Source organism: Palaemon carinicauda, chromosome 13 (genome assembly GCF_036898095.1).
Source record: "Palaemon carinicauda isolate YSFRI2023 chromosome 13, ASM3689809v2, whole genome shotgun sequence".
Classification (NCBI taxonomy): Eukaryota; Metazoa; Arthropoda; class Malacostraca; order Decapoda; family Palaemonidae; genus Palaemon; species Palaemon carinicauda.
The window spans coordinates 636,719-649,088 of NC_090737.1; positions in this window are offsets into that span (position 1 = coordinate 636,719).

Here is a 12,370-nt window from a genome sequence, read left to right on the forward strand (position 1 = left end):
GCCGGCCGGCAGTGTATCGGCGGTACCTTGCCGGCAATAGTACTCTAGCTGCATGGAAGCCTGAATGGTACATTCTCCCCTTCTATTAGAACCTTCTTTCTGGAGAATGGCAGTCAAATTAGACTTTTACATCCTTAATTACTCTATACATTCACAGTAAGGAGTAGCCTTTTTTCCAGGCAATCTCTCTCTCCCACTCTCTAGATGGCATGCCGGGTATGCCGGGCAAGACCTAGCTATGCCGGCAACTTGCCGGCTGAACTTTTGTATATGTTATACAGGTAGCCAGTATATCTGGACTATAGATTATACTGCAGATAGAAAACTACTATATATTTTATACTAGTAGTTATTTCCAATATATTTAGGATATCCAACACACGCATTTGCTGAGCCCAATCCTATATTGAATGAATAGGATTTCTTCAATATCCTGATTAGAATCAGTATTAGGATTACCCTACATTAATAAACACTTCAAGGCAAGAGTAATACACTCCTAACCCTTAAAGGGTAGAGCCTTTATCCATGAGTCTCCCTGATCAGGAAACTCTATATTTTAATATAGTAGGAAGACTACAGCAAATAGGCTGATTGGGATATACAAATATATTTCTTTATTTTCCTAGTCCACCTGGCTTCGAGCTAGATGGACTGTACTGTCATATGCTACTATGAAGGCAGCATAATGACTAGACTACAATACATGATGTACAGTAGCCAGTAAATTGCAATATAGACTTACTGCAATTAGAAAAATACAGTACCATTATACATTAGTATTTCCTGACATACCTTGAGTACGCTTGTACGAACATTCCGCTGGTACCGCTCATATATTGAATAAATAGTTTTCTTCAATATTCTGATCGAGAATCAGTCATCCTGACCCCACAGTATTAACATTATTTTGGGACAGTGATTTGATACTTCTCTACCCCTAGGGGTAAGAACCCTTCTACTTGGAGTTACTCTATAGAGAAATCTCCGTGTAGTTAATACTCACAGGGGTACACAAGTATGTATCTCCTACTATATCTTTATAGCTTACTGTCCTAAGCTACTCCATTGTTAAGGACATTTGCATGTTGATTGCCAAGGAGATAATCCATTGTATACTTATTTGGTTTTCCTTTCATTACAGGAGGAACAACAGATACCTAAAAATGCAGTCCTCTGCAAGGCCAAGAGTAAGTATTTTTATGGTCATAATACTTGTAGGTTTCATGCCCCCTGCAATATTATATCTGGATCCCTACATTATAGGAACCCACAGGTTTGCAGTTTATGTCGGACATTAATGTCTGAAGGTTTTGAAAATCCCAAGTCTACGGATACTAGGGATACAGGTCAATATAAATTACTCAACTGGGTGAGAGGCTTTCAAAAGATCTTTCAGCGACCTTTCCTACCTAATGGTAGGATGCGTAGGCTACTATTTCCGGAAGCAAGTGAGAAAATAATTGTGCCTCAGGAACCAGCTATATCCCCTGATGGCCAGAAAACCTTTAGGATTGAGGGCAAGAAGTGTCCCAGGGTAGAAGAGAAAAATGTTGTGTCGGAATTTCCTCCGTCTATGCCGTCTATAGAGCTATTGATGTCGACATCTTCGTCTTCTACCCCTCTATTGGATATTTGCCAGCCTGGCCGGTAGTACCCCGACAACAGAACCTGTAGCAGCAGTCCAATAAAGGACTGAAGAACCTTTGGGGACAGCAGCCATCTTGGCCGCCGGCAGTCATCAGCTAACGGCAGGGACCATAGCAGCCGGTAGATGATGTGGTTGGTGGCAGTATGCCCTGCCATCAGCCAAAGTCATGGATAGAGGGGGAGTCTGGTTGGCTCCGGCAACCTACCGGCAATGGTAAGGTTGCAAGATGCCGGCTTAAAGAAAGACAATGGCTCAGCCATAAAATTTGGACAGAGGAGTAGGGAACAGGGTCCTGTAATGAGTCTGAAAGGAACTGGCAAAATTGTCAGTCCTACCACCTGTTAAAAGAAACTCTGTTTCAGTATTGGCAGAATCCCAGGTGACAGGAGAGACTCAGTTCTCCATCCCAGAGATTGCCGACACAGTTAAGGGAATGGCGGCACTGCCGCCTCCTCTCAACAAAGAAGAAACAGAGTTCCAGTGCCACGTTATCCTAGGCTAAAGAATATTACTCTTCAGCCCAGAGTACTTTGGCGCAGAACTAGTCGTTTAGTCGCAAGGAGAAGATGGCATCTACCATAACCTCGAGTGCGGCTAATGAGGGCTAACCTCCATTACCGGCCACCTAGGCGGCAGGGGAATGATGGTATCCTACAACCCATTCGCCCTACCGGCTGGTTGCTGACATAAGACTAAATACTCTGATATTCTGACTAATTCCCAAAACCTACTGGTATACCACAACCAACGGTTAAGGGAAGAGGCAGGACAAACCTTAAGTTAGCTATGTCTGAGTAAAATTCAAGGCACGGCCATTGGGGTTGTAGCCTGAAGCTACACTCAGAGGGAAAGAGATTACCCTTAAATCTCCGAAGAGACGTGTAATGTTTCATAACTTTCTAGGAGGTATCAGTCTCCATAGAATTAAAACAATACACGAGGGTAACCAGGGAATGTCTGAACGTATAGCAAAACGTCTAGGTTATGTTACCTAGGGTAGACGAGATCTCGGTTACCTAAATAACCGAAACTCTAACCATACGGTCGACAGAGAAAAAAGGAAAAAATTATACATATTATCAAATCTTTACAAGAATAATTGCCTAGATAGCTAGATAATAGAAATAATTAAATAAGTTTATTTAAAACTGGAAGTCGTTCTGCTATCAAAATAACACATGCTTAACGAACGAGGGCACCCATGGCGACTCCAGTAACTGGCCTAGCTCTTAGGCACAGTAAAATACTCTAATTTCATTGTGAAACATGAGCTAAAATATACTCATAGTAAAGACCCCATACTCAACTTTCCAGAGGCGGAAGAAGATGGAGAAAGCATAATTATAATCCTGTAAAATTATTGAAAAGTTAGATCACCAGGGAATACCAGTGAGTGAAATCGCTTAAAAAAAAGGAATGTCCGCCATCGTAGGAATGGCGCTGATATCATACTCAATAGTAGTATAAGAATGGGGTAGCCTTGATACGGCTCCCTTTTATTTTGCCACACCTGCTCGAAGCGTAAACGCTGTTAGGGGTGTAGATTGCTATGAGGCGTGTCAAGTATACGTCCCTGATGTTAATTTAGAGATATTCGCGCCAGGAGTTAGAATTCTGGATACCTAAAGGTAAAATTCTATGGGAATATCACTAAAGAACATATATCCTTTAGGAAGCTACTCTAAGGAACTTCCATCAACACGACATGGCTTGAGCCCAAATATATATATATATATATATATATATATATATATATATATATATATATATATATATATATATATATATATATATATATATATATATATGTACAGTATATATATACATATGAATAGATGTATATATATATATATATATATATATATATATATATATATATATATATATATATATATATATATATATATATATATATATATATATATATATATATATATATATAAACTTTGCCAACTTATGTTGACAAGGAACCCCGTGAATTCATCAATGAGATATCGGTAATTTATTATTGGAATACTTTGGCAAAAAATTTGAGAAATATAGAAATATTTACTTCAGCAAAATAATTAGTTGATCAGAGATCTACCGTTACCGTGAAACAAATGTTCTCTTAAGACGGCTAAAATAAAAATAGTGTTATGCTTTCTGATTATATAAAGAGAGCCTGATCTTTGTGTGACTGGCAGCTTGGAGTTGAAGAACGAATGTTGAATGTATATGAAAAAGAAAAATTCTACTCGTTGAAATGAAAGTTTGCGTAATCTATATGAAATAAGAAAGATGAGTTAACTCCTACATGTAGTTTTGAATACATTTATTTTGCTGAGGGAGGCACTTGAGAATTATGAATTATAATATAACAGCCTACACTCGGAGCAATTACAAATTTTAAGGGGAATATGGATCTGAATATCACGAAATCATGGGCCTGGTAATAAAAAAATAAATGGTTTATGAAGTGTTAAGCACTTACTTTCAAGTGCAAAAGTGCGTGGCTAGTACGTCGGTTTATGAAGGGTCATGCAGCTTCAGACAAGTTTCTGCGTCGATGACTGTCTCTGTACAATGGTATTGCATGTATGTGTACCGTATTTATAAAATCGACATCGAACATTAGAGTTAAAGGGAATATTTTTAAAGAAGATTCTCCATCGAATTATTGTATGAGGATTTTCCCATTTTAGGCAGATACTGATGAAATTTACCAATAACTCAATCCCAGGCTTGAGCCCTTTATATCGCCTTAAGCATTGAGAAGAAGATATTGAATAATCTTGTTTTCATAATCCATTTATTATCTCACGAGGTATTTTCTTTTCTAAGGAAGTTTTCAATGTACCCCAAGAGAAAATTATGATTATATTATCAGATAAAATGAAATACAAGGAAAATCTTAGCATTCGAAAAAATTAGATCAACGATTTGATAAATGCATAAATCAAAATCCCCGTATTCGCCTACTTGTGGGAAAGACAAATCCAACACGTAAACGATGATGATAATGAAATATGAGTAATATGTAATCAAGATACATTCACACCGATATAATTTGACTATAGAATATTATATTTTTACACAATTCGAATGAAAAATATAAGTGTTTACACAACAAAAGTTAAGGAATGTACACTAACATAACAATTTTTCTAAGGTTATTCTATTCTCTCTCGATCTTAGCTGGACGATTGCCAATATTCTCTCCTACTTAGTATTATCTTCGTATGGCAAAGGTACTGATCGCAAAAAGAAAAAAATCTCAAAGCAACTATCACCTGCATGAATAGTATTGACTCTTTCTTAATGTTGTGTAACCGTCTTTTGTTTGCCTGACAATGAGCTTCTGCAGGAATGGGCAGGAGCACTTTGCCTTATGAGGTGTGACTCACGAAAATAAAGAGGTAAAATTTGCATTTGTTTTTCTCTCATTCTTAGGTATCGCATCAAGAAAAATATACGGTTCCAAAAAATATTTTTTCTTATATATATAAATATATTTATTATTTTCTGTCAAATAATAGTTTCCTGATTTTTACATTAGCAAATAACAGTACTGTATCTGTAAATGGATGAATGTGGGAACAAATGAACTAGAAAAACCGTGATAAAGAAAATGTATTGGATTACAAAATCTATGTTTTAGAATACTAGGATCAAATGTAAAATTAACAAATACCCTTTATTACGATAAGCTTTTTCATTACCTGAAATCTAATTCACCTTCAGCGGAGGGTAGAAATACTTTTTACTTGATTTTGCATAATGCTTATTGCAACATTACATTTCGAGTTCAAAAGAAAGTAGAAATAGAATAATCATGTTATTCATGAAATATCAAAATATCATCCATACACCATATATATATATATATATATATATATATATATATATATATATATATATATATATATATATATATATATATATATATATATATATATATATATATATATATATATATATATATATATATATATATATATATATACATACATATATATATATATATATATATATATATATATATATATATATATATATATATATATATATATATATATATATATGTATATATATAATATATATATATATATATATATATATATATATATATATATATATATATATATATATATATAAATATATCTTCTTCTTCCCAGCTGGTTCCCATTTTTATATGGGGTCGCCGTTGCGGATGAGACATTTCTATCTTTTTCTATTCTGCGCTTCTGCCTCATCAATCCCCTTCTCCTGTAAATCTCCTCTGACACAGTCCCTCCATCTCTTTCTTGGTCTCCCTCTTCTTCTTCTTCCTTGAACCTCCATCTCCATAGTATGTCTCCCAACGTGGTCCTCATCTCTCCTCATCAGGTGTCCATACCATCTCAGCCTCCCTTCCTGCACTTTCTTTGATATTTCCACTACCTTTGTCGACCACCTTATGCAGTCATTTCTCATCCGATCCTCTCTTGTCACCCCAGACATCCACCTAAGCATTCTCATTTCTGCCACATCCATCTTCTTCTCCTCTGTCTTCCTCATGCTTGCTGTTTCTGTTCCATACACCATTGCTGTTCTTACCACTGTCTTATGAAATTTTTCTTTCACTCTCAGTGGTATTCTTTTGTCGCAAAGAACTCCTGAGGCTGGTCTCCAGTTGTTCCAGCCTGCCTGTACCCAATGTTTAACTTCATCTTCCATACCTCCTCCAACATTAACAAATGATCCCAAATACTTAAACTTATCAACTCTCTTTATCTGTTCTCCCCTAAGCTGAATACTTTCTCTATCATCCCCCTCACTGGTGGTACACATATATTCTGTCTTAGATCTACTTATTCTCATTCCTCTGTCCTCCAGTACTTGCCTCCATCTTTCCAATTTCATTTCCAGATCTTCCCTGCTCTCTGCGCACAGAACAATATCATCTGCATACAATATGTTCCATGGTACTGCCTCCCTTACCTCTTCTATTAAAACGTCCATCACTATGTTAAAGACAAATGGGCTCAGAGCTGACCCTTGGTGTAATCCTACTCTCACCTCAAAGCCCTCTGTCTCCCCAGTACTGCTCCTCACTCTAGTAAATACATTACGGTACATCTCTTGTATCAGTCGAACGTACTTCTCTGGCACCCTCCTCTCCCTCAGACTCCTCCACACCTCTTCTCTTGGGACTCGGTCATAAGCCTTTTCAAGGTCAATGAATACCACATGCAGGTCTCTTTGCTTTTCCCGGAATTTCTCCATTAGTTGCCTCAGACAAAATACACCATCTGTTGTTCCCCTACCTTTCATGAATCCCATTTGCTCTTTACCTATTTCTACTTCTTCTCTTAGTCTGGCATATATCATCCTTTCCAGTATCTTCAAAGTGTGGGACATCAATTTAATACCTCTGTAATTCCCACACTCTTGGACATCACCTTTCCCTTTGAAGATTGGGATCAATATACTCCCTCGCCACTCATTTGGTATCTTTTCCTGCTCAAAAATCTTTATCATGAGGTCATAGAGTATGTCTACTCCTTCATCTCCTAATGCTTTCCATGCCTCCACAGGAATCATGTCTGGCCCAGTTGCCTTCCTATTCTTCATCTTCCTCGGTGCATTTATTACCTCTTGTCTAGAGAAACTTATTACCATGCCAAAGTTCGCCTGTCCATCCTCTCTTAGTAATCTATCATTTTCTTCATTTAACAGCTGTTCAAAATATTCTTTCCATCTCTTTACAATGTCTTCCTCCTTTCTAAGTACTACACCATCTTGATCTTTAATTTGTTTGATGTGTGTAATATCTTTGGTGCTCTTATTTCTAGTCTTTGATAGCTTGATCATCTTGTTTAATCCTCCCTTTGTCCCCAGCTCATTATACACATCATCATATGCCTTAGCTTTAGCTTGGGCTACTACCTTCTTCACCACCTTGTTTTTCTCTCTGAGCCTCTCTCTGTCATCCCCTGACTGTGACTCTTCCCATCTCTTCTTTGACTCCTTCTTATCTTTTACAACTTTCTCAATTTCTTCACTCCACCACCAACTCTCCTTTTCTTCCCATATGATACCAGATGTCTCTCCTAGCAACTCCTTTCCATGCCTTCTCATTACTGCTGCATTTTGTGTCCACCATTCCTCAACATCTTCAATTCCTATATCAATATCCTCCAAAACTCTTCTCTTAAACTCTCTCGTTTTATCTCCTTCCCTCACTAGTTTGTACCACTTAATCTTCCTTATCCCTTTACCTTTAGCTTTTCTTTCCCTTTTTAGGCCTAAGTCCATACATAGCAGTCTGTGATGGCGGGCTACATGGTCACCTGGGATAACCTTGCAGTTCTTGACCTCCACCAGCTTTATCCTTTTATACAGGAAGTAGTCTATCTGGGAGCATCTTCCCCCACTCCTATAAGTTATTAGGTGTTTACTATTGCTATGTCAAATGACACAGCAAAATCCACTACACTCTCTCCTTCTGGGTTTCTCTCCCCAATTCCATGGCCCCCATGCACCCGACCAATTGCCTCATTCTCACTTCCCACATAGCCATTCAAATATGCCCCCACTATGACCCTCTCCTGTTCTTCCAGTTCTTGCATTACTCCATCCATGTCTCTCCAGAAATTTCCCTTCTCCTCTTCTGTGCAACCAACTTGAGGTGCATATGCACTTATAATATTCAGAATCTCTCCTCCACAACACATCTTCAATCTGATGATACGGTCATTCTTTCTATGCACCTCTATCACCGCATTCTTCAGCTCACCAGACAGTACTATGCCAACTCCATTCCTACCTTGTTTATTTGCTCCGCTATAATATAGCTTATATCCACCACCCAACTCTTTAGCTTTATTTCCTTTCCATCGTGTTTCCTGCACACAAATAGCATCTACTCTCTTTTCCCTTATCAAGTCTGCCACTTCTCTACCTCTCCCAGTCATGGACCCAACATTAAGCTGACATATTCTGAGTCCAAAGTGAGCTCGCTTCTTTAGCTGCACCCGCTCCTGATGCAGTAGCCCTCGCCTTATCACAGAGTTAGGGCGATGTCTCTGTGCGTCGTTTACGGAGTAGGCCCTAGCATTACCTCTTTCCCTATTTTGGCTCATTCCATTTAAGGTTTTGGCACAGGTTTTTACGGTCGGATGCTCTTCCTGACACCAACCCTCCTTATTTATCCGGGCTTGGGACCGGCACCCATTGGTGGCTAGGTTATATAAATATATATATATATATATATATATATATATATATATATATATATATATATATATATATATTTATTTATTTATTCATATATATACACACACATATATATATATATATATATATATATATATATATATATATATATATATATATATATATATATATATATATATATTTATTTATTTATTCATATATATACACACACACATATATATATATATATATATATATATATATATATATATATATATATATATATATATATATATATATATATATATATATATATACTTGTGTGTGTGTAAATATATAAGGTTTATAATAACTTTGAAAATCTTTTTTGTTTTATTTTCTAATTTGTGTCCTTCAGAACTATCCATTATTGGTTTATGAATTACTATTCTTCCTTTGAATTAGATGGGAGTATTCAATTAGATGCTAAATGCATGTTAATGATCTGTTGCTTCCATAATACGAAAAATGTGATTATCCCCTCTCTGCAATATAGTTTTGAAGTGAAGAGCTGCAATTGTTAATATATCATTCTTTAATGACAGAAATGAATTGCGAAAAAGAATGAAACAGAAATATTGAAGAAAATAAAGGACAAAAGAAAAGCTATAATAGCATGGAGAAATGGTATCCAGTTATCCATTAAAAAACATAGACGGGAAAGTGAAAGTCAAAACATGATAGTTACTGGTACTCTTCACCAGAACTATTATTGATTTTGTACTGAACTACTTGTGAAATACTAAGATTAAATATAATAGACAATCCTAATTAAACTCATTAGATGAAGACTACAAACATATATATATAAACCTGATTCAGACTCGAACTGACAAATTTATCAATCAGGAAATATAAAAAAAAGTATGCAAGAAGCTAAAGAAAAAAATATGATTGTAAAATAATTTTTTTGGTTTAAGAGCATAACAAGAAAATTGTATATTTATAAGAATAAAAATTAGGTTGTACACATCATACATTACTCTTACTAATACTTAACTTTCAAATATATTCCCTACTATAGTTAGGGGGCTAAACGTCCTCACTCTGCTCCCACCCGTCCTTCCTATCAGCTAAAAAAAAAAATAAATAAAAAAAAAAAAAAATTCCTTTGCAATTGTATTGGTTACCTGACAATTATTCTTCGGTCAATAATAAACGATAGTTTTTGGGGTGGTTAAATTTGACAAAGACTGGAATTAGGAATATGAAGATGTTGAAAGATGGACATGCATAAAAAATACAGTTGTATTGAAAAATGGCACAGTTAGGTAAATTTAGATCGGCGAATATATTGTAATATCTTACAGATAGTGTTATAAAACATATCGCTGGAAATCGTGGTAGATGGACTTAAATTCCTTGAAATAGGAAAGACTTTTTTTAGTTGAAATACATATTTATTTTCATATCCTATGTCTAAAGCAGTCGTTTCATTCTAAATACAGAAGAGGTTAGAACTTAAGATAGAAAGATAATTCCAAATACTTCAGTTCAACTTTATACAAGCTGGGACGATATGAAGTTAAGGATTAAACTATGGTAGAAACAGCCAGGAGGAACAAAATATAATATAAAAACCTGTGATGGCAGATGGTTCAGAAAAAATGGCATTAATTACCAAGAAGTAACAAAAAATTAACCTCATTTGAATTAGTGTTTTGAGAAGGATTTTGACATTTCGCAGCTTGAGAAGTAGGCAAATGCAAGCATGGAAACGTTCACTTGTTTGGTGAGAGAATCCGTATTAAAATTGTGAAGTCATGAAGTAAGGATGGGTCAGGAGTAATTCATGAAAGAATACTAATTAGAGTCTGTCAGGGATTAAAGATGGAGAGAGGGCTGGAATGGTTGAATGAAGTACAATCAAAAGAATGTTTTGTAGAGGAAGATGTCTTAATAGAATTTGCTGGAAAAGCCGATTAAGGTAAGGAACCTTTCATCTTTGAGACAGTGATATATATATATATATATATATATATATATATATATATATATATATATATATATATATATATATACATATTTATATATATCTATATATATATATATATATATATATATATATATATATATATATATATATATATAAATATATATATATATATATATATATATATATATATATATATATATATATATATATATATATAGATAGATATATATATATATATATATATACATATATATATATATATATATATATATAGATATATATATATATATATATATATATATATATATATATATATATATATATATATATATATATAGATATATGTATAGATATATATATATATATATATATATATATATATATATATATATATATATATATATATATATATATATATATATACAAATATCTATATATATACATATATATATATATATATATATATATATATATATATATATATATATATATATATATATATATATATATATATATACATATATATATATATATATATATATATATATATATATATATATATATATATATATATATATATATATACATATATATATATATATATATATATATATATATATATATATATATATATATATATATATATATATGTATATATACATATATATATATATATATATATATATATATATATATATATATATATATATATATATATATATATATATATATATGTATATATATACATATATATATATATATATATATATATATATATATATATATATATATATATATATATATATATATATATATATATATATATATATATACACTAAACATGACGAAAATACCTGCTCATGTGAAGACATACAAAAACTCTTATGAAATGCAATATGTGTATTAGACCCGAATCCAGAAAAAGAAAATATTTTTTGAAGTTCTTTACAAATTGCTATGAAGATAAATTTGAAAGTTACTTTGATTTTTATTGGTAACATCCATTTCCTTTTAAGAGTTGGTGTCCACCGAAACAAAGCCGTAATAAAACATTTCGGTCTTTGAACCGTCAAAAGCTTCTCACTCACATCTGAACGATTCAGAATCATGGGCTATCGGAGAGGTTCTCACTTCGTTCTTCCCATTAAGTAGAGTACCCCAAATGGACTTATTTTCTGATCCAAAGTGACTCAAATAAATCGGAAAGGTAAGTTATGTCTCTTTTGTTACCGGAAATATTATGGCATTTTTGAAATTCATGGACTTTTAGTCTTCTCTTTTCAGACATATTTATAGTTTCTGCAACAATGATTTGTAAATAGAGAGAGAGAGAGAGAGAGAGAGAGAGAGAGAGAGAGAGAGAGAGAGAGAGAGAGAGAGAGAGAGAGAGAGAGAGAGAGAGAGAGAAAGGAAATAATAAAAAAAGGAAACATAAAATAGAAGGAGTGAAGTAATGAAGGGAGAGAGTTACTAGCCATAACTAAGAAGTATAATTACTATTTTCTATTAGTCTTTTCCTATAATCAAGATGTTACTCACGATAGTATGGCTCAAGTTTGGGAATA